This window comes from Magnolia sinica, chromosome 19 (genome assembly GCF_029962835.1).
Source record: "Magnolia sinica isolate HGM2019 chromosome 19, MsV1, whole genome shotgun sequence".
Taxonomy (NCBI): Eukaryota; Viridiplantae; Streptophyta; class Magnoliopsida; order Magnoliales; family Magnoliaceae; genus Magnolia; species Magnolia sinica.
The window spans coordinates 31,345,484-31,370,612 of NC_080591.1; the positions used below are offsets into that span (position 1 = coordinate 31,345,484).

At 39.9% G+C, this 25,129-nt stretch overlaps 1 protein-coding gene across 3 annotated transcripts in view; it reads right to left on the reverse strand.

The window, feature by feature from the left end:
- LOC131235609 (protein GLUTELIN PRECURSOR ACCUMULATION 3) overlaps positions 1–25,129 on the reverse strand; it is an 88,037-nt gene that overhangs the window by 59,614 nt on the left and 3,294 nt on the right. The gene's annotated exons all lie outside the window — the stretch shown is intronic.

The following is a 25,129-nucleotide window of genomic DNA, read 5'->3' on the forward strand; positions in this document are numbered from 1 at the left end:
CCCAAACTGACCAGAAAATTGATCAAATTCCCATTTCCCAAGGTGAATATTCCTAATCCATCCCTTAGTCAAGTGTGCTGCACATGCACAAAGAATGGACATCTAGCAAAATGAAAACCAAGGTCTAATGAAAGATGCATGTGTTGCTTAACCGATGCTTGGAAAATGGGCATATACGTAGTATAGCATACAAGTACATGAAGTAGGGAATGGGTTAAAATGACAGAAGCCCGAACCAAGCACATGAGTAAAGTTAATAGGTCCAAGCCCAGTCCAAAGCCATGCCAGACAGGCCACCCACGTGTTGCCAGCCCTAGTTGGAAGATACAGTGGCTGTATGGTACAAATTTCATAGGAAGCTGCCTGCCAACTGCATTGATCTCCGCAAAATTCTATTGATGGCAGTACCCAGGAACATTTGGTTGGACGATCAAATTGAATTGCAATTATTATTCTAATAAAGTGGTAATGACCACATTCCAGCCTGACAGTTTACTTCCTAAGGATTCATATTGAGAAATCCAAATTGCAATCATGTTACTTTTAATTGGATATGAAAGAAATGTAACTGCAATCTGAGAGCTACTTTCTCATTATGAATAGCAGGAAGCATCCTTAATTTGTGCCATGTCCTTTTAATTAAACTGAATGTCCACAATTCAATTCGGTCAGTGCACCCAAACACAACCTAAAAGAGCAGCTCATATCAAGTGACACATGGCAGTGTTGGAACAAACATTCATGTTTTTTTTTTAAATTCCAGAAAGATAATCCACAGGTACTTGAGCTTCTGATCCACTAACATAACCAGGTATGGCATTTCAACCGATAAGCTATGCAACATGCTCGTGTCACCAGGTTTTCCAATTATTCCAATTTTATTTTTATTTATTTGTTTTATTATTATTTTTATTTTTTGAATGGTAACACTACCAAGGATTAAACCCTGGATCACTCACATGCACTACAGTCTCTACCAGATCATCTAACGAGCGGGAGATCCACACAGTCAAAGCAGTTGGGTCTGGTCTCATCCAATGGTCGCGAGTTGAAGATTGGTCCGTCTCTGTTTTGCATTTTGAATACACAGATGAAGTGTTATTCGGCTCTGATTCTATGTTTGAAGCTCTGGGTTTCAAAGATATCCTCGGCTGTTTCAAGGTGGTTGTTTACAGGCCTGAAGGTTAATATGTTCAAGAGGAGTATCGCCATGATAAAGATGGAGCCCCTCGTGTTGTCTCTGTCTGCTGCAAAATTGTTGATCTCCCTATCAAAGCTCTGGGTTTGCCTTTCAGACAGGTAGACATCCCATCAATGCTTCAGATTCAGTGATCAAACAATGGAATTAGAAGCTGGCAACTAGCTAACATCCCCATTATACTTTGTCCCTATTCAGATACCACCAGCCAAAGTTGTTGCTAACTGGAATCTATTTCAAAGTCATCATGTAACCAATGTTCGAAATATCGATACTCTCAGCCAATATATAGGCCGATATTATCAGTATCGCAGTCCAGCGATATGAAACCCTTCAAAAGATGCTAAAATTTTGAAAAATTTTGCAGAATACTTTATATGGATCAATATATTGATAAATATCGCATAATATCACCAAATATCATTCGATATCGTGCGATATCAACGATACTACAACTCCGGGACGTTGGTACCGCATCATTATTCAAAAAAAGAAGAAGAAGAAGAAGAAGAAAAACTTTCAACAAGTAGATTTCGGTACCTGTAGAGGAGATCGCCCTAATCGGAAGCTGTATTTGAAGGGCCATTTGAATCACAGCAACAAAATCTCTGACTTGGGAGAGATTTGGGCGAAATCCGTTGAAATTCAGAGAAATCGCGAAATCTAGAGAAATTTTCGGCGAAATCCAGAGAAATTCTCGGCGAAATTCGTAGAAAACCTCGGCCAAATGATAGATTTGGTAGAGATTTTAGGGTTCCGAAATGCCGGAACCCTCTCTCCTTCGAAAAAAAAGGGCTCTGAGCCCTTATTACGGGATGCGGCTAGGCTAGTGTACCGCACACCACCGACCTGGATGGTGTGTTGATGTCACCAAATTTTGTGGGTCCCATCATGAGGTATATGTTATATCCAAACCATTCGTCCATTTGACGAGCTCGTTGTAAGGCTTGAGCCAAAAATTAAGACAGATCCAAAGATCAAGTGGACCACAATGAAATAGGCAGTGGGAGATTAAACGTCTACCATTGAAACCCTTTTGAGGGTCACGAAAGTTTTGAATCGATATGATATTTGTTTTTCCTCTTCATTCAGGTCCGTGTGACCTCATGAACAGATTGGATGGAAAATAAACATTATGGTGGGCCCTACGAATGTTTTTATGGTGAGAATCATTATCTCACTGATATTTGTGGTGTGGTCCACTTGAGCTTTGGATATGACTCATTTTTGAGCTCATGATCTAAACTGATCTTTCCAAATGGATGAACGGTGTGGATATAATAAATATATTATTGTGGAGCCTATGTGTAACGCCCTGAAAATCGGGGGTCGAGCATCGGCCCAACTCCCGAGTTCCAACACATCACTTATGCAACATGGATGATGATGATTAAATTTTGTCCGTATTAGTGCATTTAACATGAATGAGATTATACCAAAACAGCATATCATACTCCGGAGACAATTACATTACACAAGCGGAAGACTGTGATAAGTATATAAAGTATGTAAGTGATTGTGAGTCTCCCAAGTATGATCATGTTACCAGGTCAAATAGTTACAAGTATTATTTCAAAATACAAAATGTCAAAATGTGGTAGTCCACTACAAAATATCAGCCCTGAAGCCCCGTCGATTCAGAACGGTCTATTTAAACCCGCCTAAATACTGCATGTATGAGAATGCCTCCTCATCATCCTCAAAGTCTAGCTCCGCCTCGCAGGCTGCGCCATCACCTGAAACTACAACAGGGTCTGGTTGGTGTTTAAAACACCGTCCCATAACGTGGGAGTGAGTGATCAACTCAGTGGAGCTATAAAGCAAAGGTTAACATGTTATCAATTCAGTCAAGCAGTAATGATAAAACAGCACAATCAAACATCTCTAAATACTCTGATTAATGCAAGAATGATATGAAATAATGATGCATGCCCTCGCCTACTCTCCCTCAGCGACTTCATCTCACGATCGCGGCATGCAACCCTTCCTCAGTGCTTGACCTGCTACGCCAAACGCACACGTAATGCGGTGCATGAACGTGATTACCGAGTTCTTATTAGACCTTCTTCATACAGCAAGATTGGGAAGCTAAGGTACCTCCCTTATATCAATTCCCAACGATGATCCATTCTAGGGTCGTCAGCCCTAGAAAATCTCATACGATGTTACGGTTCTAGGTCACTGCAAAGGGCTCGTCACTTGATCAGTGCAGGCCTAGTATGTACTCTTGTTGTTACATAAAGGCTCGTCGCCTCTACGCGGTCTTAGAGTATGCTCGAGGTCACTACAAAGGGCTCGTCACCTTATCAGTGTAGGCCGACAGCTCGAATACAGTGTCCCATACCACCATATTCGGCTCACGAGGCTGTGTTGCTCACTGGACACTACGGGGAGGCTCATCACCCCAGCGTAGGCCGACAGCTCGACCACGGTGTCCCATACCACCATGTTCGGCTCATGAGACTTAGCGAATCGAGGTACCAAGGTTAACGGGATTTCTAGTGGTAAGTTGGTACCTTAGGTTCAAGCAGTAGCGTCCATACATGGTGAACATACATCGGGTCAATTGGGTTACTTGACGAGCTCGACTGGTACGAGCGCACATCGAATTGATCGACATGAAGTGCACAAGCACTCCGTGTGGCCTAACCACTGTCGACAACCAAAGTACGGCTCGGACTCATCGAACACGTCCTGTGGAGCGAAAACAACCTCAGCCACCAAATCAAGGCCTGTTACCTATTGCCTGGACTATATTATAGTCCCAAGCGCATTCAACTTCAGCAGATAATCATATGAGAAAATCAAGGCAACAATGAATCAATAATTTCAATTCATACAATCATTTAAGCATATTAGGAAATACAACTTAAACATGAATTCACACATATACATTCCATACCTAAACAGACACTGTAGTATAAATACATGGAGGAAATCATACACATAATTAAGGTAGTTGAGAATCATATCTCAACAATCATATAAAGTACAATTTACTAACTACTAGTTCATTCGGACATTTTTACAAACACTTGAGACTACACTTTTTAACATACACGACGTATGTTGGCCATAACATGTATTGGGGCAAATCCTTTGGCCAAGGAATTGTTACACATACAATTAGTATAAACACACAGCAATTAATCATGGTAAACACATTTTCAAATTCCATACGTATACGACCCTTTCTACAAACACATGGAATACACTAAACTCAATATAGTTCATATATATCTGAAACGCGAAACAAACATCGTATTTGGCATGTGAAATAGCACCCACGTCAGTAATAAATCATTAACCGACATTGAAAGCCTTGAAAACCATAACCTATACATTTATAGTCCACACCTTATGCCGGTAAACACGTAACGGATTCATTTTAGACACTTAGTCTTTGTCAATGGCGGATTGGCAACCTATAGCATGAATTAGGTTAGCTATTTCATAACTTACACTATCTGAAACCCTAAAACAGATTAGGGATAGGTTTTCTTACCCAAGTACGTTGTCGGAAACGCCGGATTTGTGATACAGATAGGGTGGCTAAGTGCGTGGAGCAACGGGATCAAATCCCAGGATGAATCTCCAACTCTCTCTCTCTTTCTCTCTCTTTCCTTTCCTTTTCCTCTCCTCTCTTAGGGTTTAAAATTCGTATGGAATATGAGAGAGAGGGTTTAAGGCCCTTATATAGGCCCAGAACTGATGGAATGGCCCTAGGGCCATGGTATACTTAGGTTATGTCCAAAGATCGGCTGTTCCAATCCAACGAAGCACTTCTGGAGCCCCCTTTTCTGCGTGCGGTCGGACTTAAGCTCCCTGACATTGGATCTAGGTCAGGCTAAGTTTTCGCTCCGATCGGATTTACAGATCGACCGTGGCGGACCAGTTTCAGTTCAATGGTCACCGTCACTCGATCAGGGCCACAAGTACATTGCCATGTATGGGAAATTTCCCCTGATCCGAGGGTGTATTTGGGTCAGATTCTGACGGTCTGAATCCTTATATTTGGCCCGCAAGCGACACGACTCAGTTTACTTAAATTCGAATTTTATTTCTAAAGATATTCACGTTTCTCACACACTTTGCTCCGGGCTCAAGTTGTGCATTTCTAGACACAATTAAGACTTGATTTCCGAAGGGGTTGTCAAGTCCAGTAATGCGGTCATAGCTGTATAGTTTTGCGGTTATCGGACTTTCAACGTGCGGTCCAGGTCCGATATGGAGTTTCGGTGTGCTCCCAAGAGCAACCGGGTTTAGGGATGGATTATAGATTTTAGGGTAATGTAGCGTCAATGACTCTGCACGTTTCAGGTCTTGCAGATCATATTTAAAGTGATTAGTGCTAATTTCACAAGTACTCTAGTTTAGCACTTACTAATCTTAACCTAATTGCTAAAGGTTCTGCTCCTAGGTGATTTCCGCCTGAGGTGGTACTCGGGTCCTTGTACAAATTTTTCCGAGACATTACACTATGTAACTTTGTACTCCTTTGAACTGTTTGTATAACCGAAGCTCGACGAACGTCGGTGCTCATCTTCGCACGACACGTACTCACACCAGCCAGGTCACTGGTGCGTGGTACACCAGCCAATCCATACCGTCAATTCATTTTCATATGTTATTTTAGGGCATGAGCCCAAAAAGGAGACAAATGTAAGGCTCAAGTGCACCACACCACAAAAACCGTGGTGGCAATGATGTCCATAATTGAAGCTTCTTAGGGCTCACCGTGGTGTTTATTTGCCATCCAATCCATTCACAAGGTTTGATAAACCTAGGTGGGAAAACCTAAATATTAGCTTGATCCAAAAATTTTGTAGCTCCAAAAAAGTTTGATGGTGGTCATTCAATGACCATTATTTTGTGTGGTGTGGTCCACCTTAGATTTGGATCTGCCTTATTTTTTGGCCCATGATCTAAAATGATATGTTAAAATGAATTAACGGTGTTGATACACTATCTTATGTCGAAGTAGCCCCATGGTCAGGGTCCCATTCAAGTTGTTGGTTGCTTGGATTTAACCAAACAATTTGCGTACATGAGTAAACTTTTAGGGCTCACATTGATGTATGTACTGCATATCAACGTCGTCCATCTGTTTGGACTGCTTATTTCATGGCATGGTCCCAAAAAAGAAACCGATACAAGTTTCAAGTGAACAAAACTAATACAAGTTTCAAGTGAACCACACTAAAAGAAACATTGGTCATTGATCCCCCACCATGGAAAACTTTCTAAGGTCCACTGTGACCATCCAACCGGTTGATAAGTTCACACAGGCTTGGATGAAAAGAAAAAACAAATATCAGCTTGATCCAAAAAAAATATATTTGTGGCCCACAAAATTTTTCATGTCATGCATCATATTTGAATATAGAACTTAGTTCAATCAGATAACGCATTACTTAGGACCCTATACAAAGGAAAATTATCATGTGCACTTTTTTTTTGAGATTTTATGATTTAAAAGTGTATTAAGGTTTTTTTAAACAATCCTTGAAGTTTCAAAAAAAAATTCAACCATTTTGCCGATGTTTCCCCATGTTTCCCAAAAAGTGCAATAAATTACGCGATACAAACGATATATCCCATGCGATAATTGATACGTATCTGTATCCCAAGGTTGCGATACATTGTGCGATACCGATATTTCGAACACTACATGTAACAACTGGCATCCTTGGACAATGTGTGTTACACATCCTTGGAGAAGTGTATATGCCGAGGGCTTTCAGTAGTTTGGGAATCAAATTGATCAGGGATGTGCTCCTCCCTCCCTCTTCTGAAAGGTGATGGAATTTATTAAGAAACAAAAATACAAACTGCCAAAGGTGATGGAATTTATTAAGAAACAACTCAGGGCACCCACTCCCTGATACAGAATTTAGCCCCAACTAATAGCAACCCCAAAGAGAGCCACATCTATTAGGGAAACATCGGTTATTCCTCTCGCTCCACAAAATCCAAGGAACGGCAAGCAAAGCGACCCTTCGCCTAGACCTACCCTTCTTCCTGGCACTGCCAATGTGCCGAGAACTGAACAGCCCCTTAATAGAACTCAACATCACCCAGGAGACATTAAAGGAAACCAGAATATTGGACCACACATCCCTAGCGAAGGGGCAATGGATGAACAAATGGTCTACCGACTCCGCTTCTTTAAAACAAAGAAGACAAATGTTTGGAAGCACCATAGCCCTTCTACAAGGGTTGTCAATGGCAAGGAGCCTATTCCTGCCTACAAGCAAAAGCTGAAACCTTAGGAGGGGCTTCGTAGGACCACACAAGTAGTTGACGAAAGCTAATATGTTTCTTAAACTAGGAAATGAGAACATAGAAGGACCGCACTAAAGACTCTCGATTTGTCTTTAAGCCAAATCAACAAATCTTTCACACTTGGAGAAGGCTACAACCCCCGCTGGCAAGAAAGGAGCTGCACCATTTCTTCGATCTCCACATCGGACAAGTGACGCCTAAGGAGGGACTCACACGCCCCCATCCCCCGATACCGAGAAACAGCAGGTGACAAAGACGTTAGCAACAAAACAAAGCCTAGCTAGACTATGGAATTCTGAATGAAACGAGGACTCCCCACTCCATCCATCTTCCCATAATCATACTCGAGCCCCATCCCCAATGGTGAAGCCCACACCCTAGAACACTTTACTCACTAACCAAGTGACTGCCTTTCAAAGGTTCAATGCATAGTACAAAGACGAATCCTTGGTCCACCAACCGATGGTGGAGTCATATTTACCAACAATGATGATTCTCCAAAGGCTATTCTCCTCCACCGTAAATCTCCAAAACCCACTTCCCCAACAAGGTTGAGTCCACGTCATCCAACCATCTAATACTCACACCTCCATCAGCATCACCTCCTCAACTCCAACAAATAAAATTTACCCTTGGTCACTCCGTCTTGCCAAAGGAAATCCCTTCTCAGCTTATCTATCCTAGCAAGGATAGATTTCATACACCGAAACAACGATAAAAAATAGAGGAGATTAGAGAGGGTTGCCTTGATCAAAGTGATTCTGCCTCCAAGGGAAAGAAGCCTACTCTTCCATGTCGAAAGTTTTATCTTCATTCTCCCGATCACCTTGTACCATAAATGCTTCGCAGGTTTACCGACACAAAGAGGCAGGCTAAGATAAGAAGGGGGAAAAGACCTGGCCTGGCAACAAAAAATTCCAGCCAGCCTAGGGACTTCCTCATTAGCGAACTGGATCCCGAGAAGCTCACTTTTTGTCAGGTTTATTCTAAGCCCCCACACGACCTCAAAACATTCGATGATCTTCCTTAGTTTGTCCACTATGGCTTCATCAGCCTCGCAAAAGATTAGAATATAGTCAGCAAATTGAAGATGGCTGATGCACTAAACAACATTTTCTACCTCGAACCCCTGAAAAAGGCCCACTAACTAACCCTTGCCGAGAATCATGCTTAGGGCTTTAGAGACCACCACAAAAAAAAAAAAAAAAAGAGGGGGGGGGGGAATGGGGTTCTTCCTAACAAAGGCCCCTCATGGCTTTGAAAAAGCCAAATTGAGAGCCATTAATTAGAATAAAAAACTTTGCAAATGAGACACAAGCTTGAATCACAGTCTCCACTTCACTCCACACCCTAGCCAAGCCGGCATATAATCAAGGAAAGACTTCTATATATATCATGTTTGCAAATGACTCCTTGCATGTCAACCTGGTGGCACAAGTCGAGATATTCATGAGCGATAAGAGTAGAAAGGAAGAAACTACATAACTCGAGTTTCTTCTCGTTGTTGCCAAATGAGATCATAATCTAGAGAGCAATGAGGGAGAAGAGGATAATAAAGATCTAACTTATCCCACATACCCCTGAGTGTAGTGAAGTATTGTTTTAGGATTCTAGAATCTAACTTACAAACCCTGGATATGTTCCGAGCCTTTGAATACATGTCACGAATGATGTCCCATATCTTTTTTGCAGATGTCAAAAACATAATGAAGTAACTCACAGAGGGTTCCATATTGTTGAGTAACCGCCAAAACTTGATAATTTTCCTTAGTCCAAGTTTTAAATTTTCCATTTGTTGGCGTAGGAGCTTCTTCTAATATATATGTGAGTCTGTCTCTACTTCTTAAAAACAACTTTACCGATTGAGATAATTGGAGATGGTTATTACCATTCAACTTAAAAGTCATAATCAATAGAGTATGAGACTCTAAAGACCCCACAATAGATCTAGAAGAAAGCTTTTCTTCCATATTGGCACCCAACCTCAAGAAAATTTGTACACAATAGCCTTCTCAAAGAAATAAAGGACCCAAACTACGGTATACAACTTCAACTCATACACCACATATATGATGTATAGATTTTCAAATCAATATAGCACAAAGAAAGCACCACAATGAAACCTTGACACAACAACTCATCAAATCCCTAGATTAATGCATTGGACACCTTCATAAGACTGTAGAATATACCTTAAGAATCTGGTGTATGGCCAAAGGCGAAAGAAGCCCAAAACTGGTGGAACTGCCCCACTACAATTACCAAAGAACCACCAAAAACCACAAATCAATTCAAAACAAGGTTGTGGATAGCCTACTAGGGTCAAACTGATCCACCCTATGTTTTAAGAAACAACATGCTATTTGGGAGAAGTCTAAAATAAAATGTGATTTTAGGGATTTTCTTGCAAATGAAAATTGTGGCTCAAACGTACCTCGACGCAATCCTAAAAATCTCACAAAGATCATGACAAATCTTCTAAAATCAAGCTGCATCTAACCATGCTTTTCTCAATTAAAAAATAAAATAAAATTGTACAGATGTATAGATGTTAGCCTCAGCAATACAGTTGCTAACGTTGATGAGGTCTCATACCTGCAATTAAAGTGAAGATTCCCTACTCTAATACCACGTAAAAAAGAAGAGATTGGGAGAAGAAATAGAAGAAAATGGGGAAGAGGAGGAAAAGATGATGATGAAGAAGAATAAAGTGAAGAGTTTAGGGTTTGAAAGAGATGGTGTGTTATGTCAAAATGACTAACACCTTTTATATTTTCTTTACAAAAAAAAAAAAATTACATATTGTGCAGGGCTACCCAAGGACTATGCACATATGCACGCACACAATTTACAATATTCAATCTATTATAATAAGAGCATTGTCGAGGATCTACCTACCGGAGATGAACGCGCTCTAGAAAGGAGAAACAACCTTAGGAAGCACGACCCTCAATCAAAGAACTTAGCAATGATTTTATAGAGACTCGATGGGTCTGATATCTTTCAGACACTCAGCACCTTCGAGCTTCGAAATAAGAGCTATGAAGGAGCTACCCATCTTAAGCGGAAGATGTCCGGAGTCAAAAAATTCAGCAACAAAACACAACAAATCCGTCTTGATTGACTCGTAGAAAATCTTAAAGAAGGCTAAGGGAAACCCATCTGACCTCGAAGCTTTATCCCTACCAAGAGCCATCACTGCAGCTTTGACCTCCTCGTTGCGAACAGGCCTTTTGAGATCATCAGCCTCCTCAAAAAGAGATATTATCAAAGAACAAATTATCGAGACTTGGCCGCATCTAGTTCTCTCCCTAGAGCAAGTTCGACTAGAACTTGATGAAGGCTTCACAAATCAAGCTTTTATCGACAATTCTCTTACAGTCAACCAAAAGCAAGGCGATGCAATTAGGCCAGGCTCTAGCACTGGCAATGCCATGGAAGAACTTCGTATTCTTGTCTCCTCCCTTGAACTAGGTGGCCCAAAGGCGTTGACACCACTGGATCTCCTCCTCTTTTAGCCCGAAGTTGTACTCAATAGAAAGCTTATCCTTGGCAGCTTTTTGTACTTATGACAGCGCCCCTCCTTTCTCTTTGATGCCCAGCGTTTAGATGTCATACAAAATAGAGTCCATAGCTTGCTCCAACTGCCCAAACACTTTTTTTACACACCTTGAGCTTGGCTTTCAGCAACTTTATCTTTTGGAAGAGCTTGAAACTAGCACAACCTTCAATCTCAAAGGATGACCACCAGCTCGAGACCAAGTCCTGGAAACCCTCTACTTTGAGCCAAGCCAACTCGAACTGAAAGGGTGTAGGGCCCCATCAACTTCATCGACCTCAAGAAGGATAGGGCAATGATCAAAGACAAGCCTAGGGAAGCCCTTTTGACACGGGAAGGGAAACCTTTGCGCCCACCTAGGAGAGACTAGGAATCTGTCCAACTTGGAGATGGCAAGACTCACTTGGCCATTAGACCAAGTGAATTTGACAACTCCCAGTGGAAGGTCCACTAGCTCATGCTTTAGGACCCAACCTAATCTCCATCAGGGATGTTAATATTATGCTTCTTGCAAAGTGGCGGTGGAGAAGTGATAGTGGGGAGACTTCTCTCTTAAGGAGTATTCTCATGTCTAAGTATGGGTTGGCTACTGACAAATGGGATGTTAATGTTGTTAGAGGTAAAAAGGGGTCTGCTATTTGGAAGCAATATCCTCAGTGTACAACATCTTCCTAGAGCACATCAATTTTAGAGTTAAAGTCGTGTTTTAGGAAGACAAGTGTTGTTCAAAGGTTCCTTTATGCATTTTGTATGGTCCCTTACTTGCAATTGCAATAGACAAAGGAGGTTTGGTGGGTCAGTTTTTCCATGGGCTAGCTGGGAAGGCAATCTAGGCCCCTCGCTTTAGGTGCAATCTCAAGTACAAGAAAATTCCTTTGTTGTCCTAGTTATTATTAAGTATGGATCAAGTATATACCTGTGGGTGGGTAATGCAGATCACAAAGTTTGGGGGTTGGAATAGGATGGTAGTTTTTTCATGAAATCATTCTCCAGTTTCATCCAATCAGGACTAGGGCCTTCCTTGGCTTGGTCTTCTTGAGTTTGGGTTATGGTGCAACTCGGTTATTAAGTTAATGAGATCTCGACGACCGAATCGCAAAGAAATTGACAAGATTACACCCACAAGAATATTTAAGTAGAGAGTGAGGAATACTTTTTTGATATCAAACTTCTTCTTGCAAAACTCACGAAAACTCACACCTAGAAAATTTTGGAATGCCTACTTCCTACCCCCCATTCCCCACTTCCATTTTACAAACTCTTAACTCTTAAGTGAATCTTTAATTTAGAATCCTCCCAACCAGGAGATTAATTTCAAATCAATCTAATCTACCTAAGATGGTAAGAGCCTGATAATAGTAAAAGAAAATATAGAAATTAATCCTAGTTACATCTCTAAATCAATCTAATCTACTTACGATGTCAATTTATCACCCAACTTCCTCTTCACTTAGCTTGGACCAATGTTTTCATACTCAAGTTTGTTATAAGTTCCCTTCAGAAGCCTTTCTTTGCAGAGATAAACCATATCTAAGTCACCTTCTTTATACATCTTTTTCTTGCCAACATCATTCGCAGCTTCTCAGTACCTGACATTGCTTTCTTCAATCTTCTTCTTCATCTAAGCTTGCAACTCTTGGATGTGTGTGGCAAAAGTGTCGACATCTTCATTCACTTTCTTGTACAGTAATGGTACTAAGCCAAATATATAATGTGGAGTTCTCCTGTTTGCAATTTCAAATGGGAATTTATGAATGGTACGATTTACTGAGTTGTTGTAGGCAAACTCAGCTTGGGATAGAACCAAGTCCCACTAAGATACGCTATCACTTACAATAATCCTCGAAAGACTATCGACGCTCCTATTAACTACCTCAGTTTGGCCGTCTATTTAAGAATAACATGCACTAGAGAATTGAAGCTTAGTCCCTAACCGCTTCCATAAAGTATGCCAGAAGTGGCCTACAAACTTTGAATCACGATCCGAAGTCATTGTTTTCAGTACCTCGTTAAGTTGCACAATTTCTACAAAAATTATGTTACCAACATGCATGGCATCCATCATCCTTTTACATGGAATGAAGTGAGTCATCTTCGAAAAATAGTCTACTATAACAAAAACTAAATTTGCCCACCTTTAAGTCATAAGAAGATTCAGAATGAAGTCAACAGAAATAACTACCCATGGAGCGACTGGAACGGAAAGCAGCATATAAAAGCCAGTGTCCTGCACATAACATTTGGAGTTGGCATTGGCGACATTGTACTACAAATCGTTTAATGTCACAGCGCATACGGGGCCAGTAGTATTTTTCCTCCACTATGGTCGATGTTTTATCTCTTCGAAAGTGTCCACCAAATCCTCCTCCATGTAGCTCAAATAGGATCTTCTCTCGCAATGATCCTTCAAGAATGTGCAAGAACCCTCGAATAGATATCCATTGTGTGAGATGAATTCACACTTTGGATCTCAGCCATCCACACACCTGTTAAGTACTTTGCCAAAAATGGGGTCCACCTTATATTGTTCTCTTGATGCTTGGAATCCGACAACCACCATGGCAAAGCTCTAGTAGAACCACCCTTCTACTCATCTACCACTTTGTTAGAGTTAAGATATCTCAACACCTCTTGTTCCGAGTAGAGAATGAATTCCTGATGAAATAAGTAATATCTCCAATGTCATAGCACCTAACCCACTGCATAGAACTCAAGATCATACGTGGATTAGTCCTTCCGTGCATCATTAAGCTTCCCACTAAGGAATGCAATCAGCATTTCTTACTAACTCAACATCATGCAAATGCCAACATTTGAAGTGTCGCTTTCCACTTTAAAGACTTTGTTGAAGTCTAGAAGTGCAAGAACTGAAGCCTGTCTCATCTTCTCTTTTATGACACCGAAACTTCTATCCATCACCTTAGTCCATTCAAACTTACCTCCCCATACGCAATTGGTGACACAAGTGCGATGATAATGTTGAAATTCTAGATAAATCTCCGCTAAAAGGTTGCCAATTCGTGGAAAGAACGAATTTCCGAAAGGGTTCGTGCGGTGGGTCACTCTACAATGGCATTGATTTTCTCCTGGTCAACCTTGATCCCTTTTGCAAACACAACATACCCCAAAAACACAACACTGTTGACAAAGAATGAGCACTTTTTCAAGTTAACAAATAGTAACTCTGATGCAGGAAGAAATGATCTAACCTAATATGATGCCATGAATTTAAAAGACTGATTAACTAGAGCAATGGAACGACAAAATAAAGCTAATTTACCATAAATTCAGAAATTTTAGTTTCATGACATATGCAAATTCAAGCCTATGATAGTCCCGCAATGCGAATCTCATAAATTACTGATAAACCAGGACCTGTGAGAGATAGAACCCCCATCCTAGTATAGGTTTAAATCTTAATTCCATAGAAATCATGTGTCTTGTAAGAGTTTTGACGTGTCAAGGTTGTTTAAAGGCTAGGGAATGTTGAAAATGGGTTTGGGGTATCTAGGCTCGGAGGAATTAGGGTTTGGAACATTAAGGTTCAGGTTTTCGGAGGTTTCGGGTTAAGATTTCAGATATTGGGTTTAAGAGATTTAGGATTTAGGGTTTCTAGAATTCGAAGTATGAGTTTCACGATGTGAGAATTATGGATTTATGATTTGGAAAAGGGATTCTAGAATTTGGAAATTTTAGGGTTAGGATTTTGGCGAGATTAGGATTGGGGTTTTGGAGATTTAGGGTTTTGAAATGGATTAGGGGTTGTAGAAAGAAGAAGAATGAAGGTTTAAAAGAAGAAGAAAGAAGAGTGGGTTGTAGAGATGGAGAAGAATAAATACCTTGGAGAGAATAGAGAAAAGTAGACAAGATAACTAGGGAATCACTCCCCATGGTTTCGCACCATCAATCCAATCATGGGATGAAATTTTTTTGCTCAATCTCAAAGCAAAAGGAGAGAAATCTCTTTCATTCATAACATGCATATTGGTTAGGGTGGAGATGTCAAACCCTTTATAGTCTCGGAAAAGATCTTTTACAAAAAGGCGCTCTCAGATAAGATTCTCAACATAAAGACGCTTAATGAATTAAAAGTTGTTCCTAACTCCCTAATCTCAACACAAATATGAGTTATACCAAAAATAACGAAACATGTAAACAAACTAAACAGCTAAACTATTTCATGGCCCATGGGATCCCTGATCAAGATGTTCAGTCCACGATCCAGATGTCTAATGATGATGATCCAACCGTCAGAATGGCCCACGGTCGAAATCCAATAGTCCAATCATCGTGTCCACTCGATCCAACGGTCTGATGTGTCCATCAAGCTCCAATATGCAACCCACGTGCATCTTCCCAGTGTGGGGTCCTCAAAGATGCACGAACATGCTCGTGGGGTCTTTAATGTGGCTAGGAATGTGGATTGGGCCAAGTGGGCCCCACGTTATGGTCGTCTAACCATAAGGAGACTATCTCAGCCCTCTGGTATGGTGCTCGGATGTCCACATCAATTCCCCTCGGCTAAGGAGATTTCACCTTGCATAAAGTTGTAATAACACTCGAGGAGATCCAGGTCTCATCGTTGAAGCTCTGCCTCTGTGATCCACGTACTGTCTCACTTTGGTTTGCCCTTCCACTTAATGAGGTACTCCTAGTAACCTCCATGTTGTATGGAAACCACTCGCTCATCCCAGATATACTATTCTCTCTTGGTAGGTGTGTATGGCAAAAGAGGTAGATGCTGGGAAGAATAATCGGGTATAGGCCAAGGGTCATGGGACAGGTCGGGAGGGATATCATCAGGATCAAGGTGATGGTCTGAATAAAGGCTTGTAGGTGTAGATGTTGGACCCTTAAAAAGACACAAGATCTTCCACATTGAATATAGATTTAATACATATGTCAGGTGGAAGATCTATAACATATGCATCATGTCCCAAATTATTCAATATCTTATAAGGTTCTATACTATGGGCTTGTAGTTTCTTAACGGTCCCTTGTGGAAATCGTTCAGGCCTTATATGAACCATCTAGTGTTCGAATTGTCAGTGTCGCTACAAGTTTCGCTAGCAGGAGATAAAGATATAATATTATTATCGTCGATAATATTACCGATAACTGGAAATTCGGGAAAAAAGGAAAAAACAAGAGGAAAATAGTAGAATTTTTCAGTAAAACTTCAAGATATGCCTAAATACACATATTTGCATACTTAGAAATTTTATAAAAAAAAAAACAAAAAAATGCATTACATAACTGTGGGGCCCATTGTTTCCCATATTATGGTCCACCTGCGATTGAGATCTGGTTATTTTTTTGGATCATGCCCGAAATTGAGTTTTCAAAATAGATGGATGGAGTGGATATAAGGCACATGCATCACAGTGGGCCCCACGGTCAGGGATTCCACCCACGTCAGTGGATCCAAAGATCCATTAAAATCGCGCCCCAAAATCCCTCAAAATCGGGAGCCCACCTTGATGCATGCACTGTATATCCATGCCTTCCATATGTTTTTCCAGCTTAAATTAGGGTATGGTCTCAATAAATGAAGAAGCAGTCATTTCAGTTACCACAACAAACAGTGGTCATTGAACGCCCACCATGAAAAACTTCATAGGGTCCACCGTAATGTTTGTTGATTATCCAACCTAGTGATAAGGTCAAACAGACCTTATTGAAAGAAAAACAAATATCTGTTTGATCCAAAACTTGTGGCCCACAGAATATTTTTAATGGCCAATAACCATTGTTTCATATGGTGTGGTCTACATGAAAATTATATGTTTCATTTTTTGGACCATGCCCTAATTTAATATGGAAAAACAAATGGACGGCATGAATATACAATGCATGCATCAAGGTGAGCCCTACGTAAGGGTCCCACCCACATTGCTGGTTCCGGGGTCTCACCAAAGTCCCGCTCCAAAATCGGAGACGGAATACGTGGTGTGCCACACACCGACCTACTTGGTGTGTTGATATTGCCAAGTTCTATTGGCCCCACCATGATGCATGTGTTATATCCACACCGTCCATTCATTTTGCAATATCATTTTCAGGCATTGGCCAAAAAATGAGTAAGATTCTAATCTCAAGTGGACCCTACCACAGAAAGCAGTGAGGGGTAAACGTCTACCATTGAAAACTTCATGGGGCTTTCAAATTTGGATCTACTTAAGATTTCACATCAATTCATAAAATGATCTATAAAAATTTATGGACAGTGTGGATATACAAAAAATGCATCAACTTGGCCCTGCACATTAAGGGTAACACCCACTAAAGTATTACTCGCATAACACCTAATCCACTAAAGTAATGTGAGAGCGTGCTTTGTAAATTATGTGGGGCCCACCATGATTTGGATGTATTATCCAAACCATCCATCCTTTTTAGAAAGAAATTTTATGGGAATGTACCAAGATTTAAGCATATCAGACGCTTAGGTGGACCACACCACAGAAAACATTGTGAATTGAATGCCTACCATTGAAACTTCTTCGAGGCCACATAATTTTTTAATCAAGTTGATATTTGTGTTATCCCTTCATCCTTGCCTTTGTATCCTTATGAAAAGGTTGGATGACAAATAAACATCACCGTGGGCCCTTGGAAGGTTTCAACGATGGAAATCATTATTCTCACTGTTTCCTATGGTGTAGTCCACTGGATCTTTGGATATGCTTCAATTTTGGGCTTAGCCCCTAAAATGAGTTGGAAAATAGGATGGACGGCGTGGATAAACCATATACATTCGAGGTGGGCCAAGAGAGCTTACTCAGAACAATAAAGCGTACTTAATATATCAGTACGCAATCTACTTCCACGAAGCTTTAAAAAAATAATTTGCAGGGCAGGGAATTTCACCAAAGAAAGGGGGATTTTCGAAACGAGGATTTCGTTTGCATTGAAAACTCTCTCATCTCATAAAGGGGGATTTTCGATTGAGGGTTTTAAAACCCTAAATCCAACCCATATCGGGAAGAAATCCCCCAAAATTCTGAATTTTTTGCCGAAATCATCCATCTTGCAACATCGAAGGGAAATTTTGAGATTTTTCTTACTTCTATCGAAGAGGGAGCTATCAATGGATGTTAGATCCTCTTCTTCCGAGTTCCGATCAACCAGGTAATACCAAAATCAAATCTTTTTTTTTTCTGTTAATTTTTTTCTTCCAATTTTTACTTATTTACGCAAGGCTACAGGCGATATTCTCGGCGATAATCCAAATTATCGACGATAACGAAAATTTCGCCGATGTTTCGCCGATATTCTGGAGAGAAATGAAAATTTGGGGTGTCGGTGTCGCTAGCGCAGCGAAACCAATATTATCGGCGATATTTCGATAATATCGTCGATAATTTAAACACTGGAACCATCACATAGTCACCAACCTGAAACTTTCTAAATTGGTGATGAGAGTCGGCAAATATCTTGTACGTTTCATTGCTCATGCTAATCCGTTTTCTAATTTTAACAAATGAATCATTGACGCAAGGATGGACATGATGAGGGCGATCACCGTATTCCTTAAGGGGATAATTACTCCGAATCCACGAAGAGAAATAGAAACAAGAAATAATTACTAATAAATTCGAAAATAAATTGATTGATAATTGTCTAATATGTATGTGTCCCTGTTACACCATTAATAAAGAAAAAAACTAAACCAAAATTCGTAATTACCAAAAATAGCAAAATTCTAACTCTAATAAAAATCCTAATTCTAGTAAAACTCTTCTAAAACCTAATTTCTAAAATAAAATTTTCAAATAAACTTTTACCAGAAGAGTCCTAGCATGATTACAAGTTATTTTTTTAAAAAAGAAAATCTAAAAGTCTAAAAATAAGAAATTATTAAAAAATCGGGATTACTAAAAATAGTAATTTTTTCCTTAAAATTTTGTTTTTAAGCTGAAAGCACGCGTTTTCTGGCGAAACAAACAGACGCAACCCACTATGTGGGTCGGATGGCCCGTTACAGTAAAGGTTGATAGGTTGTGAGCCCCGTAATGATACCCGGATCAAAAGTTATGGCCAATTTACGGTTCACCTTCTTTTGGTCCAACCATGCTAGGAATGTATCTGTGCCACGTCCTACATCAATCATGGATATGATGTGTAAATGCATTTGCGAACTCTGATGACCTATGTGAGACTAACACGGGAATAAGATCTATGGGCTGAGAGTCAGCAAATATCTTGTATGTTACATTGCTCATGCTAATCTGTTTTCTAATTTCAACATGCAAATCATGGATATGACATGTAAATGCATCTGTGGACTCTGATTACCTATGTGAGACTAACGCAAGAATAAGATCTTTAGGCTTCCTAGGCTCATCTACTTGTCTTTCCAAACTTGCTTCCTCCGCGAGAGTCATTTGTTCATGAGGAAGCTTTGGTAGAGTCAACCCAAGAACAAGATCTAGGGCATGTTGAATGTCCTCCACGAGTGTTAGCTCATCCGTTATGTCCTCTGGGATAACATCACTAGACTCCTCCAATATCAGAATCACCTCATGTGGTAACTCTACACTACCCTCGAGTGTAACCTCAAGTGGCATCTCCATACTAACCTTAGGTGTGACCTCACTTGCCACGTGAGCATACACCATCAAATCAGCTTTGGTCTCCCTTTCAAACTCTGTGACATTTATTATAGGGAGAGACTCAAGTTGGAATTTCCTCACATCATCAGGATCGCGTTTCTTGATGTCCTTCGCCTTTTACGGGATACTTTTGGGCAGGAGAGGATTCAACTTTATCCTCTTACCCTCAGAATAAATGAACACATATTCGAGAGACCGAATAGTGTCACATCGTGATCATTCAACCAAGGTTTGCCCAAAATAATGTGGCCTACGTCCATAGGCAAAACATCACACCACGGCATGTTCGTATAGGAACAAAACTGGATGGGAATGGGACAACATTGAGAAACCGGAATCGAAGACGCATCAACCCATGAGACTCGATAGGGCTAAGGGTGAGGAACGACTATCAAACCTAAGCGATCCACAGTGCTAGCAAAGACCACATTGGTGCAACTGTCACTATCAATGATCACCTTGCAGTTTTTGTCACCACACATGACATAAGTGTGGAAATTTGAATTCCTGCGCCAAGCATCACTTTCTATAGTTTGGCCTAAGGCGCGTCTAACAACTACAAATGGTGTAGTCTCAACTCATTTAACTTCACTTCCTACTTGAGATTGGCTATCTTTCCCATTGTCAGGGTTTGCCTGGAGGGAATCTTCCAACTGTTTCATGCGAGTGTTAATCTCATTCCTGAAGGCTACCAATTGGTGATTACTAGTTGTACTTTGGGCATCGATGGCCGCAAGACAGCGGTTGATGGCGTTAAGGGCCTCGATAAGCTGTTTCGAGTTCATTGTAGGGTGTAGACCAACACGCCAACTACGGGTGAGCATACACTAGACACGCTAATTGGGGAGAACTAACCACTAAAATCCTAAATAAAATATGATGAGAATGAAAGGCTACTAACTCGAAACACGACAATATGTAAACCCTAGACTCTAATGCAATGGACATGCTAACCCTAAACTATAAATGCGATGAACACGTTAAACCCAATGCTAACCTAAGCTTTGATACCAAATTTGATGTAGGACGGAATGATCTAATCTAATATGATGCCATGAAATTAAAAGACGGATTAACTAGAGCAATGGAATGACAAAATAAAGCTAATCTACCATAAATTCAGAAACTTTATATTCATGACATGTTCAAATTCAAGCCTATGACGGTCCCTCAATGCGAATCTCATAAATTATTGATTAACCATGATCTATGAGAGATGGAACCCCCATCCTAGCATAGGGTTAAATCTGAATTCAATGAAAATTATGTATCTTGTAAGAGTTTTGACATGTTAGGGTTGTTTAAAGGCGAAGTAATGTGGGAAATGGGTTTGGGGTATCTAGCAAGGTGTTCCATATCCGTTACGATACGCCCGTAAAGGCCGATACGTATAGATTACGGCCATGACCGTTACGCGATACAGGGGTGAAGTGGGACAATTGGTTTTTTAAGACCGTATCAGCCGTTACGGTGGTCGTAAAGGCCGTTACAAGGCGTAACGACCGTTACTCCCGTAAAGGTCGAAAAACGACCACTTTTTTCTATTTAAATAAAATTTTCTCATTTTTTCACTTTCTCATTCCAAAAACTCTCCTAAGTCATTTTACAACTGATTTCGACCACTCTTAATATAGTTTTAAATATTAAAACCGTAGATTGGAGTGATTTGAGCAAATAGAACCTCCAAGGGCCATTTTTTTTAATTGAAAAAGTAGTATTTATGCCTTTTTCTGATTTCTAGTTCTAGTGCTTGATTGTAGTGTGTAAACATTAGAGACTTATAATCATGTTCACAAATTCACCAGACAGCCCGATACAACACTCTCACCAAAGAGTGGACCATTACACTACCATAAACATGTTCAAAACAAAAAATAAAAAAAATAAAAATAAAAATAAAAAATGAATACATATTTGGAATATTTACATTATTATGGATTTTCTAGATATTTTTTCAGAATTTTTCGGACAAATCTAAATTTTCAACCGTTGCGGGGTCGTAATGGCCGTTATGCCCCCGTATTGGCCGTTATGGCCGATACCCGTATCGGTAATGGTGGTGACCGTTACAGCCACCGTTACCGATACGGAATACCTTGGTATCTAGGCTCAGAGGAATTAGGGCTTGGAACATTAGAGTTGAGGTTTTGGGAGGATTCAGATTAGGATTTTAGATTTTGGATTTAAAGGATTTAGGATTTAGGGTTTCTAGAATTGAGAATATGGGTTTCATGTTGCGGGAATTAAGGATTTATGATTTGGACAATGGATTTTAGAATTTACGAATTTTTGGGTTAGAATTTTGGAGAGATTAGGATAAAGGTAGTGGGTATTTAAGGTTTTGAGAACTAGGGTTATGAAAACTAGGGTTTTGAGAACTAGGGTTTTGAAAACTAGGTTTGGATGGATTAAGGGTTGTAGAAAGAAGAAGAATGGATATTTAAACAGTGTTTTCAGTAGCGCTGTAGCGTAGCATACGCTACGAATCATAGCGTAGCGAAAACACTACGTAGCGTACGTATGTAGTGTAATTCCCTAGTAGCGTAAGAGACAAGGTATGTAGCATAGCGTAGTGTGTAGCGTGGATAGCGTAAGCTACCTAAAATCTCATCTTTTTCAAGTGTTTTTTCTATGTTAGTTAAACGTCCATTTTAAAATGGCGATGAGTTGTACCTATGACACATGGCACTACATTAAACTAATCCGAACCATCCAAATTGTGGTCTATATCATGAATTTATGATATTTCAATAAATAAAAAAGAAGTCATACTTAGAGATGTCTAAAGGCAAAGAGAGAGAGGGATTTTACATGGAAATAAGTGGTTGATTATCCAGATTCGTAGTCAAGAACTCATAGAAATTATGCATTTTGTAAATTCTATCATATGTTCTATTATTTTAATTAAAAATATTAAGGATTGTGTAGCTTACGCTACACGCTATAGAGGGCCAAACGCCACGCTATATGCTACGCGCTATTTAAAACACTGGATTTAAAAGAAGAAGAAAGAAGACAGAAGAAAGAAGAGTATGTTGTATAGATGGAGAAGAAGAAATACCTTGAAGAGAGGAGAGAAGTAGAAAAGATAACTAGGGAATCGCTCACCGTGGTTTCGCACCATCAATCCAATCACAGGATGAAATTTTTTTGCTTAATCTCAAAGCAAAATGAGAGAAATTTCTTTCATTCATAATATGCATATTGGCTAGGGCGGGGACGCCCAACCCTTTATAGTCTCAAAAAAGACCTTTTACAAAAAGGCTCTCTCAGATAAGACTCTCAACATAGAGACGCTTAATGAATTAAAAGTTGTTCTTAACTCCGTAATCTCAACACAAATATGAGTTATACCAAAAATAACAAAACATGTAAACAAACTAAACAACTAAACTATTTCGTGGCCCGTGGGGGTCCACGATCCAGATGTCCAATGATGATGATCCAATCGTCAGAATGGTCCACAGTCGAAATCCAACCGTCCAATCATTGTGTCCACTCTATCCAACGGTCTGATGTGTCCATCAAGCTCATATATGCAGCCCATATGCATCTTCCCAGTGTGAGGTCTTCAAAGATGCATGAACATGCACGTGGGGTCTTCAACGTGGCTAGGACTATGAATTGGGCCAAGTATGCCCCATGTAAGGGTCGTCTAGCCATAAGGAGATTGGCTACGCCCTCCTCTGGTATGGTGCTCGGATGTCCCCATCAAACTCCCTCCATACTACATCAAATATTTGTTGTAAATGATCAACGTGAACATATGAATCAAGACTAAAAACAAGAATATCATTAAAATAAACAACTAAGAACTTCTACATAAAGGGGTAAAGAACCTTTGTCATTGGCCTCACGAAAGTGATCAATGCATTTGAAAGGCCGAATAGCATGACGAGCCACTCATACAACCCGTCTTAAGTCTTAAATGCACTCTTTCACTCATCACCAAGCCAAATACTTAATATGATGATATCCACTCCTCAGGTTGATCTTTGAAAAAAAAAAACTTTGCTCCATTTAGCATGTCCAGCATATCGTCCAAGCAAGGAACAGGAAACTGGTACTCGATAATAATCTAGTTGATCACACGAGTGTCCGTGTACATCCTCCAAGATCAATCTTTCGTAGAGGTTAATAATGCAAAAATTGCACATGGTGACAAGCTTTCCCAAATTAAACCCTTATGTAGCAACTCGATAATCTGTCAATGGAGCTCGGCATATTCAACTAGACTCATCCAATAGTGCGCAAGATTCAATAGACTCAAACTTGGCACTAAATCAATGTGATGTTGAATGTTCCTCATAGGAGGAAGTCCAACTTTGAGTTCTTGAAGTACCAAGTCTTCATATTTATGAGGGAGCTCTTGCATAGGAGATGCAACATCTGACTGCTTCATATCTTCTGTAGCAACCAAGACATAAATGATACAAGTTTCCTTTTTTTCCTCTTCAAACTTCTACACAATGACTGATTTTTTTACCCTCCTCTTTATCAAATTTTGGTATGGGAACATGTTTCATTGGGTGCAATGTAATATTAACACCATCCTTGACAAAGGAATAGGTGTTGCCCAAGTCAAATGCATCACATTTCAGTCCCACAACCACGGTCTCCCTACCAAAACGTGGCATGCATCCATAGGGACCACGTCACACCACACTCCATCCTTATACTTAGATTCAATAGAGGAGGAAGCTAAGCACCTGGAATTAGCAAAAACTTCTCCACTTTTCTTGAATCAACGAATCTAATATAGTCGTGGATGCTTATGTTCTTTGAGTTTTAATTTATCCACCATTTCTTGTGAGACAATGTTCTCACTACTCTCCCCATCAACCAAAATTGTGCATGTCTTCCTAGCAGAATTATAAGTGGTGTAAAAGATATGGTGTCGCAACCATCACCCTTCATCAACCATTTGAGGCATCGACAGCATAATTCGTTGGATAACCAATCTCCCCATCACCATACGCATCTACTACATCTTCCCTAACAAGCCCCTCGTCCTCATATCATATTCTTCATATTTTGTCTCCACTTCAACTTTCTTTTGCATGCGATCAGGAGTATCTTCAACACAGTGTTTTAAATAGTGGTAGCGTGTTGCATAGTGTTCTACCCTCTATAGCGTATAGCGTAAATAGCAAAACTTGTAGCTTAAGCTACACGATACTTCTATTTTTTAATTTAAAAATATGAAAAATGTGATAATTAGTAAGAATGTGTGTGTGTGTGTCTATATATATGACTAACAGATTATTCATTTTTTTCAAATATAAGCATCAAACAAGTTATTAATTATTATTTATCAAAAGCTAATCCACATATATAAAGATAAAAAAATCAATAATCAAATAATTATCGCATCAACAACTTTCTAAGCAAACCATTTTAATTAATAATGTCTAATTGAAACCACAAGTCACAACTCACAAGTATGAAAAGAAATTTAAAAAAAAAAAAAAA